This window comes from Schistocerca gregaria, chromosome X (assembly GCF_023897955.1).
Source record: "Schistocerca gregaria isolate iqSchGreg1 chromosome X, iqSchGreg1.2, whole genome shotgun sequence".
Classification (NCBI taxonomy): domain Eukaryota; kingdom Metazoa; phylum Arthropoda; class Insecta; order Orthoptera; family Acrididae; genus Schistocerca; species Schistocerca gregaria.
This window is the reverse complement of record NC_064931.1, coordinates 820,306,926-820,328,871: the sequence shown is the minus strand read 5'-3', so window position 1 is coordinate 820,328,871 and position 21,946 is coordinate 820,306,926. Positions and strand designations below refer to the sequence as shown.

General features: G+C 42.8%; 1 protein-coding gene across 1 annotated transcript in view; it reads right to left on the bottom strand.

Moving 5' to 3' along the window:
• Positions 1-21,946, bottom strand: part of LOC126297893 (uncharacterized) — a 94,980-nt gene that overhangs the window by 32,330 nt on the left and 40,704 nt on the right. The gene's annotated exons all lie outside the window — the stretch shown is intronic.

Sequence of the window (21,946 nt, the reverse complement as noted above, 5' to 3'; positions counted from 1 at the left end):
CCACGGTCAGTCTGAGAGCCATCCGTTTATACAAAGGGACTATCGCTAAGTTCCATGCAAAGATCGTGAAACTGAAGGCGATAGACCAAGGCTGGAGTAGTGTCCTTAAGAAGCGAATGAAGGCCACAGTTAACATGGGCCGCTTCACGAAGCCAAGGTAGTGAAGGGTTCACACCCACTGGGAAAGTTGCAGGTAGCGTGAAGTAAAGCCGCCGTAGCAAGTGGCGAAAGCGGACACCAGGATGTAACAGGGAAGAGGGACGGGCCCTATACTGACGATCAAAGGAATCATCAAAGGAGTCGTCTTAGGAGGGATGGCAACACATGGAAGACAAACGGCATGCATACCTCCTGAGGAGAAAGTCACGGCGGTAGGACAGCAGTAGTTCACCAGCTTCAACATACACTCTGAACCGGGATGACATAAAAGGCACCCGTGGTCAAACGGATGGCATGATGGTGGATAGTATGGAGACAGCATACAACGGATGGGCGTGCAGATGCATAAACAAAGCACCCATAGTCGAGTTTCGAACGGACAAGGGACCGGGACAAGCGGAAGAGGGTGGTTCGATCGGCACCCCCAGAAGTATCATTGAAGACACGTAGGACATTGAGGGACTGCGTTCAGCAGGCTGTCAGGTAAGAGACATGGGAGGACCAAGAGAGTTTCCTATCGAGCATGAGCCCAAGGAATTTCGTAGTTTCAACAAACAGAAGGGCAACAGGCCCAAGAAGTAGAGATGGTGGGAGAAACCACTTGCGCCGCCAGAAATTCATACAGACGCTTTTGGCAGTGGAAAAGCGAAAGCCAATGGCGATGCAACAGGAGTGAAAACGTTCAAGACAGAGATGAAGACGCTGCTCAGTGAGACAGGTCCGTGGTGAACTGCAATAGATAGCATAACCAACTGCATCGATGATTTCAGCCGTAAACAGAGGTATTAAGAAAGGTAGGAAGATATTTCTGTTTAGTGAAAGTGACAAAAAGCAGATTACAGAGTACCTGATGGCTCAACACAAAAGTTTTGTCTCAAGTACAGATAGTGTCGAGGATCAGTGGACAAAGTTCAAAACCATCGTACAATATGCGTTAGATGAGTATGTGCCAAGCAAGATCGTAAAAGATGGAAACGAGCCACTGTGGTAAAACAACCGAGTTAGAAAGCTACTGCGGAAGCAAAGGGAACTTCACAGCAAACATAAGCATAGCCAAAGCCTTGCAGACAAACAAAAACTACGTGAAGCGAAATGTAGTGTGAGGAGGGCTATGCGAGAGGCATTCAATGAATTCGAAAGTAAAGTTCTATGTACTGACTTGGCAGAAAATCCTAAGAAATTTTGGTCTTATGTCAAAGCGGTAGGCGGAACAAAATGTCCAGACACACTGTGACCAAAATGGTACTGAAACAGAGGATGACATACTAAAGGTCGAAATACTAAATGTCTTTTTCCAAAGCTGTTACACAAAGGAAGACTGCACTGTAGTTCCTTATCTAGATTGTCGTACAGATGACAAAATGGTAGATATAGAAATAGACGACAGAGGGATAGAGAAACAATTAAAATCGCTCAAAAGAGGAAAGGCCGCTGGACCTGATGGGATACCAGTTCGATTTTACACAGAGTACGCGAAGGAACTTGCCCCCCTTCTTGCAGCGGTGTACCGTAGGTCTCTAGAAGAGCGAAGCGTTCCAAAGGATTGGAAAAGGGCACAGGTCATCCCCGTTTTCAAGAAGGGACGTCGAACAGATGTGCAGAACTATAGACCTATATCTGTAACTTCGATCAGTTGTAGAATTTTGGAACACGTGTTATGTTCGAATATAATAACTTTTCTGGAGACTAGAAATCTACTCTGTAGGAATCAGCACGGGTTTCGAAAAAGACGGTCGTGTGAAACCCAGCTCGCGCTATTCGTCCACGAGACTCAGAGGGCCATAGACACGGGTTCACAGGTAGATGCCGTGTTTCTTGAGTTTCGCAAGGCGTTCGATACAGTTCGCCACAGTCGTTTAATGAACAAAGTAAGAGCATATGGACTATCAGACCAATTGTGTGATTGGATTGAAGAGTTCCTAGATAACAGAACGCAGCATGTCACTCTCAATGGAGAGAAGTCATCCAAAGTAAGAGTGATTTCAGGTGTGTCGCAGGGGAGTGTCATTGGACCGTTGCTATTCAAATGATTCAAATGGCACTGAGCACTATGAGACTTAACATCTTAGGTCATTAGTCCCCTAGAACTTAGAACTACTTAAACCTAACTAACCTAAGGACAACACACAACACCCAGCCATCACGAGGCAGAGAAAATCCCTGACCCCGCCGGGAATCGAACCCAGGAACCCGGGCGTGGGAAGTGAGTACGCTACTGCACGATCTCGAGATGCGGGCGCTATTCACAATATACATAAATGACCTTGTGGATGACATCGGAAGTTCACTGAGGCTTTTTGCAGATGATGCTGTGGTGTATCGAGAGGTTGTAACAATGGAAAATTGTACTGAAATGCAGGAGGATTTGCAGCGAATTGACGCATGGTGCAGGGATTGGCAAGTCAATCTCAATTTAGACAAGTGTAATTTGCTGCGAATACATAGAAAGAAAGATCCCTTATCATTTATCTACAATATAGCAGGTCAGCAACTGGAAGCAGTTAATTCCATAACTTATCTGGGAGTACGCATTAGGAGTGATTTAAAATGGAATGATCATATAAAGTTGATCGTCGGTAAAGCACATGCCAGACAGAGATTCATTGGAAGAATCCTAAGGAAATGCAATCCGAAAACAAAGGAAGTAGGTTACAGTGCGCTTGTTTGCCCACTTGCTTGAATACTACTCAGCAGTGTGGGATCTGTACCAGATAGGGTTGATAGAAGAGATAGAGAAGATCCAAAGGAGAGCAGCGCGCTTCGTTGCAGGATCATTTAGTAATCGCGAAAGCGTTGGAGATGATAGATAAACTCAAGTAGAAGACTCTGCAGGAGAGACGCTCAGTAGCTCGGTACGTGCTTTTGTTAAACTTTCGAGAACATACCTTCACCGAAGAGTCAAGCAGTATATTGCTCCCTCCTACGTATATCTCGCGAAGAGACCATGAGGATAAAATCAGAGAGATTAGAGCTCACACAGAAGCATACCGACAATCCTTCTTTCTACGAACAATACGAGACTGGAATAGAAGGGAGAATCGATAGAGGTACTCAGGGTACCGTCCGCCACACACCGTCAGGTGGCTTGCGAAGTATGGATGTAGATGTAGATGTAGAACGAGATGGTCAACTGCAAACGCTGTGTGAGAAATCCACACTGTGCATTTGTGAGTAATGGTGATACTCGAGTCACCACACCGGCTGGGGATGAATCATATGTTCCATCACCTTGCAAACGCAGCTGGTAAGAGGGATAGGATGGTAGCTAGAAGGAAGGTTTCTGTCCTTACCGGGCTTAGTTATGGCTATGACGGTGGCTTCCCGCCAGCGTCCAGGATATGTGCCCTCAGCCCAGATGCGTTTGTATGTTTTAAGCAGAAAGTGCTTGCCTGCAAGAGAGAGGTGCTGCAACATATGAATGTGGATGGCGTCTGGCCCTGGGGTAGAGGACCGAGATGAACTGAGAGCATGATCTAGCTCCCTCATAGTGAAGGTGGCATTGTAGCACCCACGATTCAGGGAAGAGAAGGGTATTGCCCGAACCACCTCCACTCGTTTCTGATGGATGAAGGCAGGGTGATAGTGGGAAGAGCTCGAAACTTCCACAAAATGGCAGCCCAAGGTGTTGGAGATAGCAATGGGATCCATGATGACATCAGCACCTACTGTCAGGCTGTAAATGGGGCAATGGATCTTGGTTCCAGAGAGCCCTTGGAGGTTGGCCCACATGACAGAGGAAGGTGTGGAACTGTTAAAAGAACTAGTGAATGAAATCCAACTAGCTCTTTTGCTATTCCGAAGAACTATACAACACTCTGCACGCATCTGTTTATAATGGATGCAGTTTTGCAGTGTAAGGTGGCTGTTAAAAACGCGGAGAGCACGTCTCCATGTGCGAATTGCGTCACGGCATGCCTCAGTCCACCAAGGGACTGGGACACAATGTGATAAAGAGGAAGTGCAAGGAATGCAACGTTCTGCAGCAGAATGGATAATGTTGATGAGATAGTCCACCTGATCATCACAGCTAGGGAAATCTTGTTCTGCAAAGGTCACCAGAGAGGAGTAAAGCTGCCAGTCAGCATTGGTAACCTGTCATTTGGGCATGCAGGTGGATGGGGTAAGAGTCAGCAATGGAGACCACACGGCAAATGGTCGCTCGAGTAGGTGTCATAAAGAACAGACCACTCAAGATGATGGGCAAGCTGGGCAGTGCAAAAGGATAGGTCCAAATGGGAATAGGTGTGCGAGGTGTCAGAAAGGAAAGTGGGTGCTCCTGTGTTAAGGCAAAAGGGGTTAAGCTGGTTAAGGTCATCCAAGAGGGCACCTCTCTGGCAGGTCCTGGGATAACCCCAAAGGAGATGGTGCACATTAAAGTCACCGAGTAGAAAAAAGGGGGGAGGTAGTTGCCCAATAAGCTGAAGGAAGCCTGCCCTGGAGACATCTAAGGACGGAGGTACATAAATAGTACAGAGGGAGAACGTCAGGTGGCGAAGGAAAAGGCGAACTGCAACAGTTTTGGTAGTCAGAGAGATGGGTTGGCTATGAAGGTCATCCCGTATGAGCAGCATGACACCCGCATGAGATGGAATGCCGACTTCAGGGAAAAGGTCAAAATGAATCAGTGCTGGCCGCGGTGGCCAGTCTGAAACCGCGCGACTGCTACGGTCGCAAGTTCGAATCCTGCCTCAGGCATGGATGTGTGTGATGTCCTAAGGTTAGTTAGGTTTAAGTAGTTCTAAGTTCTAGCTGACTGATGACCTTAGATGTCAAGTCCCATAGTGTTTGGAGGCATTTGAGCCAAAACGAATCAGTAATTAATGTGGAAGCTCAAAGTGGTCTTGAGGGCCTGAATGCAGGGTACAAGGGGATGCGGATGCTGCAGTGCCAGAAGCAGCCGTAAATCCTCTTTGTGGGACCAAAGGCCATGAACATTCCGTTGGAGGACAGTCATGAGGAGGAAGAGATGTAGGGGTGTCAACACGGTGGCCACCGATGGACAGCCAGTCTGGAGTCGCTACTACAGGGCACAAAAGCAGGAGGATCCTGCTCCATGGGGTCCATAAAAGCATCGGTGTGCTTGTGCAGTCTGTCTGTGGAGTACAACAGCGAAAACCGGTTGGTGGTGTGCACCGGCGAGACAGAGGCCGGCCGGGCTAAGTGACCACGTGGCAACACTGTCGGGCAAGATCTTCGAGTAGGCGAAGGAGAAGACTGTTTGACTTTAGTGGACTTCTTCGAGCACTGCTGGTTGGAGGAAGACTTGGGTGTTGTTTGGCTGGAGGGACACAGGAATTCTTCTCGGGAATACTCCTTCTGTGCTTTCCTGCCTGCTGGTTGTGTAGCGGGTAGCTTCATCCCTTTAGGTGAGAGTTTACCAGTTTGTTTCTCTGTGGGACGTCGAGTCGGCAATGCTAACTTGACACTGGGCGACTTCACAACCTCAGAGCCAAATTTGAGGTTGCAAGTCTGCGTGACCATGTCCTTTATGGAGCGAGGTGTAACAAGAACTGAACTATAGGCGCCAGACGGAAGAGCACAGGGTTTACAACTAACCTGTAACTTGCGAGATACTGGGTAAGGCACTTTCTCCTTTACCCGAATCTCTCAAACAGCCCACTCATCTAGATACATGGGACAATCCTGGGAGGAGGCAGCATGGCCACCATTGCAGTTGATACAGTGGGGAGAATGAGGTGGACATTGCCCTCGCGTGCATCCCTGGCACAGGTTACACATTTGGCTGGGTGTCGACAAGATGTTCAAGTGTGGTTGAAACGATGACACTGGTAGCAGCGCATCAGGTTCAGAATGTGGTGATTTCATAGCCTGCTTTAATCTTGGAAGGCAGTACCACCCTATCAAAGGTGAGGAAAAGAGTGATGGCGCGCACCAAGAAGGAATTGACCTTTTCATTGCACAATGGACAGTAATGACACCCTGATCAGAGAGGTATGAGTGTATTTCAGCCTCTGTTAGACCGTCAAGAAGCTTGGGAAGAATTCAAAGTTCTATGTGCTTCGACACGAACAAGGTAGCCGTGGATAAGTGAGGCAGCAAGCAGTTGTTGTGCTTGAGAGTCAAAAGCCATCTCCAAAAGCAAAGTGCCACAACGTAAAAGAGAGCAGGATTTCACAGGGTCAGCAATGCCATCAACACCTTTCTGAATAATAAACGGATTGACCACAGCAAAGGACTGACAGTCTTCAGAACGTGATACCACAAGGAACCATGGTGCAGCGGGAGGGGTCTGTGGATCAGTAGCCTCATTACGTTTACATTTCGTCAACGTCGGTGGGGAGGACGATAGACTCATTGCGAGGAAATTACCCAAGATTGCCAGTGTCTCCGATGATGTGCTCCTTCCAACTGGGAGCCCCCTTCACAAGAGGCAAACCCACCTTAGGTGATCGGGTCACACCTCCCGAACACCTGACGGAGGGACCAACTGGTAAGTCAGGAAGGTTACAGCTCAGGCAATCACCCCTCCCTGGGCTTGTACCAGGGGGTATGTGCGAACCCTACCTGTCGACCCGGGGCTGGGAATTACGTGTTACCCAGTCGTCTTTTACGTGTCAGACGCATGGGCCAGCCTTCAGGAATGCACAGGGAGGAAGTAGAAAAAAAGAGGATCCTCAAACGCCGAAACGGAGGAGAAGGGAAACAGGTAAAGGAAAATGGAGCCAAAAAGAAAGTTGAGACTGTTCACAGGTCAGCGACAGAATGCAGAACATTCCCAATAATACCCCAGACATGTTACCCAAGGGAGGGGAAAAAGAATAGCAAGAGGATAGACATACAGCACGGAAGAGAAAAAGTGCTGCAAAGGCTGAGGCCCCGTGGTAGCCAAACACGAACCCGCCAAAACGTGCCGAGCCCCCTGGGGGGTTGAAATCTTTTGTTTATCTCATCCAGTATCTCACAGAGAATATAGCATTTTCAGCTGTTAAACGACTTCTAAAGCCGAACTGTATATTTGACAGCAACTTGTGTGATATAAAATGATCAATTATCCTTAGATACACAGCCTTTTCAATAACTTTAGCAAACACTGATGGCATACAAATAGGTTTCAAATTGTATACATCATCCTTTTCTCCCTTTTTATAAAGCGGCTTTACTACTGAGTACTTTAATACTTTAGGAAACTGACCCTTCCTAAAGGAAAAATTACAAATATGGCTAAATACAGGGCTAACATGTGCAGCACAGTACTTTCATATTATGCTAGGCACTCCATCATACCTATGAGAGTCCTTAGTCTTCAGTGATTTAATTATTGGCCCAATCTCCCCCTGGTCTGTATCACAGAGGAGTATTTCAGACATCAATCTCAGAAAGGCATTTGCCAAGAAAGTTATACGAGTCCCTGTAGAAATTAGATTTTTATTTAATTCACCAGCACAAGCACTCCGTCGTCAGCCCACAAAGGCCCATCGGGGACCATCCGACCGCCGTGTCATCCTCAGGTGAGGATGCAGATAGGAGGGGCGTGTGGTCACCACACAGCTCTTCCGCTCGTTATGATGGTTTTCTTTGACCGGAGTCGCTACTATTCGGTCGAGTAGCTCCTCAATTGGCATCACGAGGCTGGGAACAGCACATGGCGGCTGGATAGTCACCCATCCAAGTGCCGGCCACGCCCAACAGTGCTTAACTTCGGTGATCTCACAGGAACCAGTGTATCCACTGCGGCAAGGCCATTGCCCTTTAATTCACCAGCAATGCTCAGAAAATTATTGTTAAATGCTGCACATATATCTGATTTATCAGTAACAGAAATATTTTCACTACAACCCGCCAGGTTAGCCTAGAGCGCTAATGCACTGCTTCCTGGATTTGGATAGACGTGCAGACCCCAGATCGAATACGCCTGGTGGACTAATGATGAGGGCCGGTGTGCCGGCCTGCCTGAATGTGGTTTTTAGGCGGTTTTCCACAACCTACTATGTGAATACTGGGCTGGTCCCCATGTCCTGCCTCAGTTACACGACTCGCAGACATTTGAAATATATTTACACTATTACATGGATTACACTAGATGCAGACAACTGGTGTACACTGATTCCGTCCTGGAGGGGTACAGGGTTGCGGCAGGAAGGGCATCTGGCCACCCCTTCAATTAATCATGCCAAATCTGATTGTAACTATGCCGACCCTATGAAAACTGTAGAATAAGGCACAAGAGAAAGAAGAAGAAATATTTTTACAATGAACTGACGTTATATCATCGAGCTTGTGCTGTTGACCAGACACCTCCTTCACAACTGACCATATGGTTTCAATTTTATACTGTGAATTAGCGATTCAATTTGCATACCACATACTCTTTGCCTTCCTAATAACATTTTTAGCATCTTACAATACCGTTTGTAATGGGCTACTGTAGCTTGATTGTGACTGTTTCTAACATTTTGATATAATTGCCGCTTTGTTCTACATGAGATCCTTATCCCACTAGCCAACCACCTGGGCTGCCTATTACTGCTAGTACACCATTTAAAACATTCTAATGGAAAGCAACTCTCAAAGAGCATGAGAAATGTGTTAATGAAAGGATTACATTTATCATCTATGTTATCGGCACTATAAACATCCTGCCACTCTTGTTCCTTGACAAGGTTTAAAAAACTCTCTATTGCTGTTGGATTAACTTTTCTACATCATTTGTAATTATATGTGACAATTGTTTGAGTACAAAAGCCTTTTAGCGTTAAAATTTGTGCATCATGGTCTGTAATGCCATTCACCCTTTTACTGACAAAATGGCGATCTAGTAATGAAGAAAGAATGAAAATATTACCTATGGCTGTGCTACTGTTCCTCTGCACCCAAGATGGAGAAAACACAGTCTGCATCAGACCATACAGGGTGTTTCAAAAATGACTGGTATATTTGAAACGGCAATAAAAACTAAACGAGCAGCTATAGAAATACACCGTTTGTTGCAATATGCTTGGGACAACAGTACATTTTCAGGCGGACACACTTTCGAAATTACAGTAGTTACAATTTTCAACAACAGATGGCGCTGCAAGTGATGTGAAAGATATAGAAGACAACGCAGTCTGTGGGTGCGCCATTCTGTACATCGTCTTTCTGCTGTAAGCGTGTGCTGTGGACAACATGGTTTATTACTTAGAACAGAGGATTTTTCTGGTGTTGGAATTCCACCGCCTAGAACACAGTGTTGTTGCAACAAGACGAAGTTTTCAACGGAGGTTTAATGTAACCAAAGGACCGAAAAGCGATACAATAAAGGATCTGTTTGAAAAATTTCAACGGACTGGGAACGTGACGGATGAACGTGCTGGTAGGGCGACCCCGTACGGCAACCACAGAGGGCAACGCACAGCTAGTGCAGCAGGTGATCCAACAGCGGCCTCGGGTTTCTGTTCGCCATGTTGCGGCTGCGGTCCAAATGACGCCAACGTCCACGTATCGTCTCATGCGCCAGAGTTTACACCTCTATCCATACAAAATTCAAATGCGGCAACCCCTCAGCGCTGCTACCATTGCTGCACGAGAGACATTCGCTAACGATATAGTGCACAGGATTGATGACGGCGATATGCATGTGGGCAGCATTTGGTTTACTGACGAAGCTTATTTTTACCTGGACGGCTTCGTCAATAAACAGAACTGGCGCATATGGGGAACCGAAAAGCCCCATGTTGCAGTCCCATCGTCCCTGCATCCTCAAAAAGTACTGGTCTGGGCCGCCATTTCTTCCAAAGGAATCATTGCCCCATTTTTCAGATCCGAAACGACTACTTCATCACACTATCTGGACATTCTTCGTGAATTTGTGGCGGTACAAACTGCCTTAGACGACACTGCGAACACCTCGTGGTTTATGCAAGATGGTGCCCGGCCACATCGCACGGCCGACGTCTTTAATTTCCTGAATGAATATTTCGATGATCGTGTGATTGCTTTGGGCTATCCGAAACATACAGGAGGCGGCGTGGATTGGCCTCCCTATTCGCCAGACATGAAACCCTGTGACTTCTTTCTGTGGGGACACTTGAAAGACCAGGTGTACCGCCAGAATCCAGAAACAATTGAACAGCTGAAGCAGTACATCTCATCTGCATGTGAAGCCGGAATGCCAGACACGTTGTCAAAGCTTTCGGGTAATTTCATTCAGAGACTACGCCATATTATTGCTACGCATGGTGGATATGTGGAAAATATCGTACTATAGAGTTTCCCAGACCGCAGCGCCATCTGTTGTTGACAATTGTAACTACTGTAATTTCGAAAGTTTGTCTGCCTGAAAATGTACTGTTGTCCCAAGCATATTGCAACAAACGGTGTATTTCTATCGCTGCTCATTTAGTTTGTATTGCCGTTTCAAATATACCGGTCATTTTTGAAACACCCTGCATGAATTTCGGAGCTCTACCAACGTTCTTTTTCTTGCTCCATCATATACAAAATTTATATTGAAGTCACCACATATAACTAATTTCTGGTTTTTCCTACAAAGTGAATCAAGAACCCTCTCTAACTTGAGCAGAAATGCTCTGAAGCCAGAGTCAGGGGACCTATAAACAACAATTAGAAGTTTAGTTTCAACTGCTCCTGCACAACATTCAAATATCTGTTCAGTGCCGTGCCGTGACACATCTATGGACTCAAATGGAATACTGATTTTTACGTACATAGCCATTTCCCCATCACGCAAGGAACTTTGGGGTGCGGTCCACCTACTCCTGGACTGTGTTGCAGTGTTCAAACACAGCAACCTGGGTGAACAGTGTCCATTTAGCCCAGCTGACCATCCATTTCAGCGACTTCTGTCCAAGTAATGCTCCATCCAGTAGGTAGATCCACAGTGGTAAATGATTACTGGAATGAAGTTCATCAGTTACTTCCCAATGAGCAGAGTCTTCAAGGGATGGAGAGCAGAAAGAGAGGTCAACGGCTGTGGATGACCCAGTATTAGCCAAGAAATGAGTGGCACCAGCTGTGTTGAGGATTCACAGCTCTTGAGACATCAAGGTGTTCTCCAAAACTTGACCACTACGGCAAATATAGTTTAAATCACATAATACATTATGGGCATTGAAATAAACCAGTAAGAGAAACTGGCAGGGGACTTGTTCAATAAGGTCTGTGAGAGACTCTGACCAACATGAACTGCAATGACTATGGGTTGTAGATCAGTATCCAAGGAGAGAGCAGACAAATGGTGTGCGTTATTGACAAACACAGCAACCCCTCAAATGGTTCAAATGGCTCTGAGCACTATGGGACTCAACATCTTTGGTCATCAGTCCCCTAGAACTTAGAACTACTTACACTAACTAACCTAAGGACATCACACACATCCATGCCCGAGGCAGGATTCGAACCTGGGACCGTAGCAGCCGCACAGTTCCAGACTGAAGTGCCTAGAACCGCTCGGCCACTCTGGTCGGCAGCAACCCCTCCCTTGATCCTTTCCCAAGGCAGGTGATCCTTGCAACAAAGGGTATAGCCCCATAATACAGGGACATCAGATGCTATAAAATGCATTTCCTGCAAAAACAAGCACAGGGAGCATTTCTGTGCTAGGACCTCTAGTTCTTCCTCATGTGTCCTGAACCCATTCATGTTCCACTGTAGCAAGGAAGCCATTTATCATTAGGGCCCAGATTTTAATGATGAGTCATATTTTTTTCTCAACTATAGGGTGAATTTTAGAATAATTTATAAACAAATCTAGGCATTTTAGTGTCAAAAAATGTATTTTGATTGTGCATATACAGTCATATTCAACAAATTTTAGTACTAGGTCATACTGCGCCTAACTTTTAACACAATAGGTTATATTTCCGTCAACTTTTGCCAAAAATGCATATACCGTTTTTCTTGTATCTTACAGGACACACGAATAAGAAAATGAATATGTTGCTCATGAGACAATATTTAACGTGATATTATGAAAGATGAACAGATAAATTAGTACACAGCTTTATTCCTCAGGACTGTAGCAGACAATCGGTGTACCACAACAGTCATTTTGCAACCATAAAACACTGTTGCGCAGAGTCGACAATACGCCTGCAACAAAGGCGGCTTCTGCCGTAATAATCATTGCAGTCGCACAAGTGTTCCCAGTAATCAGTTTGAATACAGCCTTTGCCTTGTTCAACATGCCTAAAGCAAATTGCTCCATCAGCGTGAAGTTGTGAGGATATGTTCGAGAATTTGGAAAGAAGTTCTTTAGTACTGATGGGAAAATATTATTTTGTAAACTGTGTGAAGTTAAAGTTAGTGCAGAAAAGTGCTTTAATGTGCAACAACACTGTAATACTGCTAAACACAGCAGCTGTGTGAAACGAAGTGCTGAAAATAACAGCAGGCAAACGCTGTTATTTGAACAGACAGGTCAATCGTCAACCGTGCAATCATTCTGCAAGGATTTGTGTGAGATGATGGCGTCTTGCAACCTCCCATTGGAAAAGCTGAAGAATCCACACTTCAGATAGTTCTTGGAGAAGTGAACAACACATCCAGTTTCAGACGAATCTACACTGAGAAAGAACTATTTATCCTTATGCTACAATGATGTGCTCAACAAAATATTAATTACTATTGCTGAGCAAAAGATCTGGCTGTCGATAGATGTAACTATGTATATTAGTGGGTGATATATTGCAAATGTTGTTGTTGTTGGTGTTCTAAAAATTGATGGCCCTGGAGATATGTTCCTACTAATGTGTGAAGTTCTCGATAGAGTAAACAATTCGAAGATTGCTATTTGGTTTGACAACTCTCTGAAGCTACTATGACCTGATGGTGCGAAAAGAGACAACGTTTTGCTGCTTGTAACAGATGGTGCTTCATATATGGCTAAAGCAGCCAAAGGGCTTCAGATTCTCTATCCCAGTATGGTGTATGCCACTTGCCTTGCACATGCGTTGTAGAGTTGCCAAAGAGGTGGGATCAAATTACCCCGACGTGGAGAAATTAATTTCCTGTGGCAAGAAAATCTATGTGAAGGCTCCACTACGGGTGCAGAAATTCAAGGAACAAGCACTTTCAACGCCCCTTCCACCTAAACCTGTTCTTACACGATGGGGTTCTTGGCTTAATGCTGCTGAGTATTACTGCACCAACTACAACCAAATAAAGACAATCTTCTGTAAGCTCGATAGCGATGAATCAAATGCTATCAAAATTGTGAAAGAAGTTTTTACTGATACATTGTTTCAAAACTTGGCATACATCAACGTCAATTTTTCAGTGATATCAAAAGCCATCAAATGACTGGAAGCTGTTGGCACTCAGCTATGTGAGGCCCTGAGTATTGTGCAACATGTGCAGAGTGAGTTGGGTAGAGCTCATGGTCATGTGGCTGACAAAGTGAAAACCAAATTGCAAAGTGTTCTCCAACGGAATCCTGGATATTCTACACTGTGCAAAATTAGTTACAGTCTTTCACGGAATGCTGCAACATTTGAAGATACTGAAACAAAGCTGAACTCCAGTGACCTGGCTGCCTTCAAATACGCTCCAGTGACGTCTTGTGAAATGGAGAGGAGCTTTTCCAGATACAAAACTATCCTCAGCGACAACCGTAGATCTTTGAGAATGCAAAACCTGAAAATGCACCTTGTGATCAAATGCAACTTTGCAGATACTGAAGATCGACATACGGTATTAAATAATGTGAAATGCTTTAAATACTATGTAGAAATAAAAACATTGTTTCAATGTTTCGATAGATGATCTTTTCACTGTGCTTTGTGTTTAGAAAATAAAACATTCAGACATTAAAAAAATAGGTGCAAATTGGGCCACAAACCCTACAGAAATAAAGAACTATACTTACAACATTTTGAGAAGTGAATTTTGTATTAGTTTATGGTGAATAAGAAATTAAATAAACAAACAAGAATGCTTTAAATAAACTTCTATTAAGTCATATTTTATTTTTAAGGTCATATTTATGTAAGTTTTTAGGTGATAAATACTTGCATATTTCACTGTTTTTAGGTAATTAAAATCCGGGCCCTATTTATCACAGCGGTTGTGCTTTCACCCTGTATTTCTGCTGGGGAAGGGAACCTGTAGAGGGCAGAGATGTGTACCCCAGTCTGATGCTAAGGGCCATCAGCTCTGAAGATGAATCATGAGAGATTTCATTGAGAGGGACATTGACATCATTGGACTGCTTAAGAACCATCTCTTTAAGTGGCTTATTCTTTGCCTTTGACTGATTTATGTTGTTTTGCCTGGGAGTGCTTCAGAGCCACAACTGTGAAGTCGGTAGTGGCAGTGTTGGACCAGACTGAACCTTCGGAGAAGCAGGGGAGCTGCACAACATTGGCACCCAAGGCCTCTTATCATGTTCTGGGAGGAAGTAACAAAGAAAGGTACTAACGCTGACACTAGCAACCTTCCTTTGTGTAGAAGCATCTATCTTCTGAACAAGCTGTTTGAGAACAGAAGCAAAGGAGGTAGCAAACACTGGGGGCTGCATGGTCTGATAGATCTCTTTGGTCTCAGAATGTGAGACATGCTTATTTGTATTTATCTCCTGTATGTTCCTTTCTTCAAGGAAGACACTGCAGTCCATTCTCCAGACAGGGCGATCCCCAGAGCAGTTTACGCATTTCACAGGAGATGAACAACCAATTCTTCATGGCCGAACTTACCACATTTGACACAAGTGGCTTCTCCCTTACAATCCAAGACTCACATGCCCAAGTGGTATCATTTAAAACACTGCACTGGGTTGGGAAACATAAGGACGCATGTTGAGTCAAAAGAAATCAGCAGTGACATGCCCGGGAAGTTTTGTGCTGTTGAAAATCGGTATAAACAAGTCTGGTCTGATCAAACTTTTCATGATATTCAGCACATCAACAATTCCTTTCTGAGTCCACTCAGCTTTCAGTTCTTCTTTAGAAATGTCCATCAGATCCCTGCATGTCATATCACCTTTGCTGAAATTCAACATGGTGTGTAGCTGAGCTTCGATGGCATATTTCTAGCTTTTCGCTTTCTGCAGGTTCATTGCCCGTTGGGAACTAGAGGTTTCAACCAACAGCACCCCACTGCACATCTGCTTGACTGATTTTAATGTCCCTGTGATGCCTTAAAAACACTTTTGAATGTAAGAAGCTGAGACTTTCTCAAGGTTCCCTCTCTTAACTATCAAAAATACAATCTGACCTGCAGCATGCATTCTGTTACTAAATACTGAACTACCTTTAACAGCTGCAGAATCTGGAGGGCTCATCACGAGGCCTCTTGAGCGACTGCACGTTGGTACCTACTAGCAGCTCACACATTCCGTTTGGAGGACAAGAAGATTTCGAGGGTTCCATGAGCAGCTAGGGAAATAAATTTCCACCAAGGCAGAGTCCCATGTGCCTAGGTAAAACTTATACAACTGATGTGTGGTAGGTTCCCCAGAGATAGCCCACTAACTACTGTCCCACCTCAACAGCCATGCACGTCACTGGCATGCAGCACACCTTGAGCTTGAGGTTTTTATCATCTTCACAATCTGGGTGGTCAAGCCAAGGTTCCCATTGCCTATGACACAACATTCCACTGCCATGGTGCACAGTGGTTGCTGAAGCATGCCCAGAGCTTACAGTGACAGAGGACTGGCTGCACGTATCAGTCCCCAGCTCAGGAACCCTGGGATTGCTGAGCATGTACCCAGCAAACAAATTCTGAGCCCCTGAGGGCTGTTCCAGGGCTTTGGAAATAGTGGTTAAGATTACCTGTTAATCACAAGTTGTTTGTTAGTTTTCATTCTTCAACACAAGTTGTACAATGCAAGTGGGGTACATCACTTTCACAAGAGAAAAAAAAAAAAATAGATATGCCTGTAAAGACATACTAAGCTATCTGCAACATTCTTGATGATGTTATTGCTGATATAGTCACTGACTATCGCTTCAGAGGAAATGCTCATTATTGCTTTTCTCACTGTGTTTATTGTAATGTGCAACAAATGGAAAGGGTCAGGGTTAGATATACAGTCTGGAGCTTTTTGCAGGTGACAGTTCTTTACAGCATTGGAGCTGATTTTATAAAATGCATTCTGTTGATCAACTAAGACCTGAAAAACAGTTCCTGATTTTGTATTTACTACACCCAAACTGCAGAGATTCTTCCACAGAATCGCAAAGCTCATACTGCTGCAAAACAATGGAACAAACATGCTTGATTGTGGCATAGTGAACTCATTGCTTTATCCTGTTTGGCAGCTTTAGATATTCTTCAGACATACATATATAGAGTGAAAGAAAAAGGTATGGCCAAACTTTCATGAAACAGCCCTCAAATGTAGAGGAAAAAACTATGTTATATGGACATGGGTCCAGAAACACTTTATTTTCATGTTAGAGCTATACTTCTACATCTCTTCAACACATTCATCATCTACTTTGTACAAAGCGTCATCTGTGAACAGCACATATGCATTGAAATGAGTGTTGACACATGTTGAATGAACGATCTGCGGAAGTATGTCTCTGCAAGAAAATGAGCTGCTGGTAGTGCCTGCATTCACTGCATATGGTGGTACAGATACAGCAGGTTCTCCTGTAGCACACTCTACACAGTCATGCGATCCACATTACTTGCTGTATCTAATTATCTTACAATGACACTAGCATTGGTGCAACTGCATGAAAAAATTTCTCCTCCAATTGAGATGTCCTGATTCTTCTATGCCTCCCCGAGTCACAAGTAGTAGGCTTAAGCGTCCCACACTCCCTAAAACAAAGATCAGTTATTTCAAATGTCGTCTTGTTAGGGCACTGTCATTCTGGAAATCTCTCCTGATACAAATGTTTATCACCACAGCCATTACCATCTGATACTCCATACAACAAATGTGGAACTGCCAACTCCACTTTTGAGTACACTTACACTGCACTGTACTGGAAACCATGTTCATGAAAAACACCAAACAGTTGATGCTACATGCTTGCACAGTTGATGATGAACATTGCCTGGATGTCCACTGGGGCCATATTCGTCTGATTAACAAGTTACCCACAAGGTCATACATCTATGGCTGTCTACTGAGACTCATCCACTTCAGCCGAGTAAACTCTGACACGATCAGTCATGGGGCAACTGGATTGCTTGATTGGACAATGGAAAGTGATTTGTAATTCCTAGCAAATGTATTCTTCGCGAGTCAAAGAACCAATCTAAAATGAATGAAGTTCCGGGTCAGCCCTATACTACACAATAGAAGGCTGAATAGGGAACAGGAAAATTTTTCAGCTACTACACGTTGAACACGGCAACGTTTCAGTGTATCCTTACAGCTATTCAGCCTTTGATTATGAAACAGTTGAATTTCAGGGAAACTATACAACCTGAGGAATGTTTGAGTTTCATATTGGCATAACTTGCACATACATTTAATTGCCACAAATGAAAAAATACTGTACAATGTTAGTTCTATAATAATATTCCAAAAGTGTATTACAACACAGTTTATGAAAAATATGTACCAATGGAGAGATCATAGTGCTTGCATATGGAACAGATAAAACAATTTGTTTACGAGTCTGTACAGTTCTCCACAAAATTTGACAGTATGTGGTCACAGTTGGTATAGGGACTGTTTCATTTACATCAATGAAGTTGACATTTGTCAACTTGTATCACTATATATCAGAATAGACTGTCTCTCTCAATGAAACAAAGAGCTCACAGGTAGTCTGTATCCCGAACATTCACTGCTTCGTTACTGAGGAGATAAACTATAGGATATGATGGTGGTAGACACAGCATATTGGTCCTCATCAAGAACTTGTTGCAGTTTGGGACAAACTGCAAGTTTCTAGTGGGTAGTTATGTTCTTTAAAAATGGTAGCAGTGTCATTAAAAACATGTAATTGCCGTCTTCCTTCAATGCAGCATTGCTGGAAAAGAATTTCGGTTTCTCCTTGTCTATTGATAGAAATGGGTCATCACATTTAACTTGACATAGCTCAAGTTTGTTGCCGACATTTCCCATTGACAGGTTAGGCGGTGCTTCCATGCTTCTCGGCATAGAAGTTGATGACTGAGGAGCATCTGTTGGACTGAACCTTCAGCAATGGTGGATTCCTCACTGAAGATGCATGTGATGTACCAGATGTAAGTTCACCTTCTTGTGACACATAAAATGCAAAACCACTTTGTAGTTCAAAGTCAGCAATGTGTGATATTTATTCTTCAAAAACTGAGATGTTCCCATGGAGTCTTCTGTGTTCAGTTTCATTCAAAAATAGTACAGTTTGGAAGTGTAGTCATGATGAGATGTTCTCTAGAGGTGCCATGTCTTCACTCTTTTGTAAACATTTGTATGCATTTTCTATGAAAAACATTTCTCCAGTATGCCATTTCTTCTTTACCACATCAATTGGTAACACTCAAACTACATAATATATCCATGGTGCACCTGTTGGTCACTTACAGATGATAAAACTGACAGTCAGCATCATCTCCTGAAGGTAGGGTGGGCATAATTTCTCTTAAACTGACTTAAAAATGGACATAATTTGGGAAGCAGAAACAGGGAGACTTCTCTTAAGGTTGCAGAAGGTGTAAGATGCAAGTAAATCGCCCCTTTTAGTTGGGACATTGGGAACCACTGAAGCTTGCTGCTCACAGTAGGCAACTCATAACAGCTGCCCTTCAGCCAATGAGTCACACTATGTTCAAGGGGGAAGAAGTAGGAACTGTTGTAGCTGTGGAAAAGAAAAGGGGGAAGGGGAGGAAAAGAAAGCTGCAGAGACAACACATTACTGTTACAGGACTGTTCAGGATGTAGCTGCATAGAAAATTGAATATAAAGGTGTAGTTACACATTTGCTGTTTTACCTGTTATCTGCACTCAGAAGTACTCACATTCATTAAATTTTTGGTGAACTAATAGGCCTGCGTATTTTTCCAATTCTTCTCTTTTCCCAACATATATATATATATATATATATATATATATATATATATATATAAAACCATCTAACTAGACAGATATATGAAGCTTTACAGATTCAAATGCAGTTGCCTCGAAACGGTGCAGATAGTTATCCATTATCATAGCAGTATGTATTTTAGAACTGGCACTATTCCATTATTGTCAGAATAATCACACTCCCTTACGAGGGCATTCATATTAGTGGGCCCACTCGAGTGCTACACTGTTTACATTGCAACTTTTGATCAGTTGATTGTAAGTTCATTCACTGAGTGTGATGCAAGTAGCAGGCGATTTGCTTTGCAGCTGATAAGTCAGGCGCAGAGTTGAAGAACTGCCTGATGTACGTTTATCTGAATGCTCTCATTAACAAGACACCCAGTTACATTTTTTAATATCTTTGCATTGTGACACACAAAATTAAATATTTAAATATGTTGAAATACAGAGTTTTGATTGTAAACAACTAACAAAATTTCATTTGAAATTTTCTGCTCTCTTCTATATTTGGTATTTATACGATTTCTGAGCTTTAGAGAGAAGATCCTGCCATTGAATGACATAATCATACGAGAGTCAGAACAGATCGCTTCATAATTAAAAACAAATTTTACTATTACCTCGACTGTTGATACTTGTAATCTATTTCATTCCCCAGCCAACTGAATATTCATGAGAGAGGACACACTTTCCACATCAGCACTGTGTTCTGAAACACTAACAGTGAATTCTCCAATATTTAGTAATTTCCAGTGCAGCCCTGTGTGTCCACACCATTCAAAGAAATTGGTTGATTTCTCCTGACATGATCTGCTAGACCAATTATCACTATTTTTACTGTATTGTGATTCAGTAAACTGGTTGAGAAAGCAAAACTGGTCAAACAATGCACTATCATCTACTGATAATCCTTTATCTTGCAGAAATTTTACTGTCCTTGTCACTTCATTCCAAACTGGCTATGAGTCCAGCTACATCCATATCAAAATGGAAGAGTCTTTGAAGTTTGTTGACCAGTATTTTTTTAAAAAAATAATCCACATGTTTCGTAAAACTGTTCAATATCAGAATGAAATTTCTGAACATCCCTAGCTGATGCAACCTCTGTTTTCTGCAAGATAGATACCACTTTCAATGGACAAATTTTTTCCTCTTTACACTGTTCCATAGCTATGACAACATCTTCCAAAATCACAACTACTTCTATAATACTGTTATCTGCCTTCTCAAGTTTAAGTATTTGTCTATGAAATACTCTCATATGACATTGGAAAAACCATAATTATGGCTCACTTACTGGATTCTGAAACACAGTTTTCAGAAATTAAGGTGCTTTATCTTTTGAGAGGAAGAATTTAGTACTCACTCTACTGCAACAAAGATAACCACCTTTTATATATATATATATATATATATATATGTGACAACAATGCATGACACTCTATGCCAACAAACCCAAAACATTCTTTAACACTCCTTTTGTACTGTGTATATGGATATTTAATTGAAAAGTTTAATAACAAATTTTCCCACATGGCCAGCATTTGTAATGTGTGTGCAGGGCATTCAACTCTACAAGATTTTTGTTTACTTCACTTTTACATTTTTCGGAAACATTGTACCAGCTAGTTGTATTCCTTCATAATTAGTGTTGGCATAGTCACCACATAACACTATGCATTTACTTTTGTCAATTTTGTTTTCCTCTAAGCCAGTGATGCAAAACATACTTCTTACAGAGGCATTTTCATTTGGTAGAGAAGTTAATTTAACTAATTTCAGATGAATTCTATTTTTCAGTATAAAATCCTGAACAATCAATAGAAATATTTTCTTGGCTTTGTGATTACTAGCATCTGTAGCTATAACAAAATAATGGAACTTTGAAAGATTATCAGATATTCTTTTGACAGTGTTGGGTGCTAAGACTGGTTTTACAGCTGCTGTTGATTTTGTTCTGCCCATCACATTTTTTTGCTGCTTTGGAGCCATTAAAAAGTTTGGAACTTAGACTGTAAGTACAGCCACTGATTTCAAAGGAATGTGGTGTTTAATGGCATGAAAGTATGTTACTAATTCTGTTATTAATTTGCTCTGTTTAAATGAATGTGAACCATAATAACTGTCCATTTTTTATGTGCTAGCAGAGTACACAGTTGATTTGTGCTTTATGCTAGCTAAATGATCCTTGAATATCTGCTCTTCCCCCCTGGTGCAATGGAAACATACTACTTATGAATTACACACTCTGCTTCATAGTTAATTTTTGCTTGTTTTATGAAGAACCATTCTTCTGAATATTTTCCTTGGCAAGAAAAACTTCCTCTTTGGCATTTTGAGTTAACTTGAAACCATCAAACACTTTAATAACAAATTAACTGCAATACGACGCAGACAGAGAAACAGAGAACCACGTTGCTGCAAAGCTTAAACTGAACTGAGATAAGGGAGAATGATAGAAACCCAGTAACGTCACTGCACAAACATCATGCAATAATAACCTGAATGGGACTCAGTCAGTTATGACAATAAAAACTGCCATTATTTAGCTTAACAGCTGGAGTTGAAATGTAGATCCATGCAAGAATTTGGAGCAAAAATAGATAATAAGAGCACATTTATCTGAAATCCAGGACAAACTGCTGCCCGGAAAGTATTTTTCATTACACTGATTTCTTTACTCTGCAACCGAGACTGTCCTGAAAACCAGGACATCTGGCAACCCTGCCAGAAGGTGATACACAGGAGCTCTCTCTAAATATTTTATAATTTCAGCAACACCATCTGATGCAAAACCCAACAGTCTTAACAACATTTATGCCTATGCTGGGAAAGAGTCACACAGCATAT